We start from the raw sequence: 422 nt of genomic DNA, 5'->3' as shown, positions 1-422 counted from the left end.
GAGAAACCGAAGAGGACTCCGAACTTTTGAACGTATTGCTTCCGCTCTCCATTGGCCTCCAGATGTTTGCTCATTGCTGTTAGTGTAAAATTCAAAGACGGCAAAAACGCAGCAACACAGATGTAATCAGTAACCCGAACAGGAAGCGCGAAAACACGGGTTTGTCACATCAATATCCTGAAACTGTCTACCACCCGTGATGATCCTACTAACGCTGCAGTTCAAAAAAGAACGCAGTAAGGTGCACCTGTGTGAGGGCTCGCAGCTGTCAGTTTCTCTAGTGTAGTGGTTATCACGTTTGCCTCACACGCGAAAGGTCCCCAGTTCGAAACTGGGCAGAAACACTGCCCTTTGGTCTCTCGTCTCAGGATTAAAGTCAAACAGCACCACTGTGAGCAATCTTGGAGTTATCTTTGATCAGG

The 422-nt window shown here is 47.4% G+C and overlaps 1 non-coding gene across 1 annotated transcript; it reads left to right on the top strand.

Annotated features, from left to right (window-relative positions):
- Nucleotides 1-271: 271 nt before the first annotated feature.
- On the top strand, nt 272-344 carry trnav-cac. The gene has a single exon. It is a non-coding gene; the product is annotated as a tRNA-Val (tRNA).
- Nucleotides 345-422: the final 78 nt, after the last annotated feature.

Source organism: Micropterus dolomieu, unplaced genomic scaffold (assembly GCF_021292245.1).
Source record: "Micropterus dolomieu isolate WLL.071019.BEF.003 ecotype Adirondacks unplaced genomic scaffold, ASM2129224v1 contig_14970, whole genome shotgun sequence".
In the NCBI taxonomy this organism is placed as follows: Eukaryota; Metazoa; Chordata; class Actinopteri; order Centrarchiformes; family Centrarchidae; genus Micropterus; species Micropterus dolomieu.
This window is presented reverse-complemented; position numbering and strand designations above follow the sequence as displayed.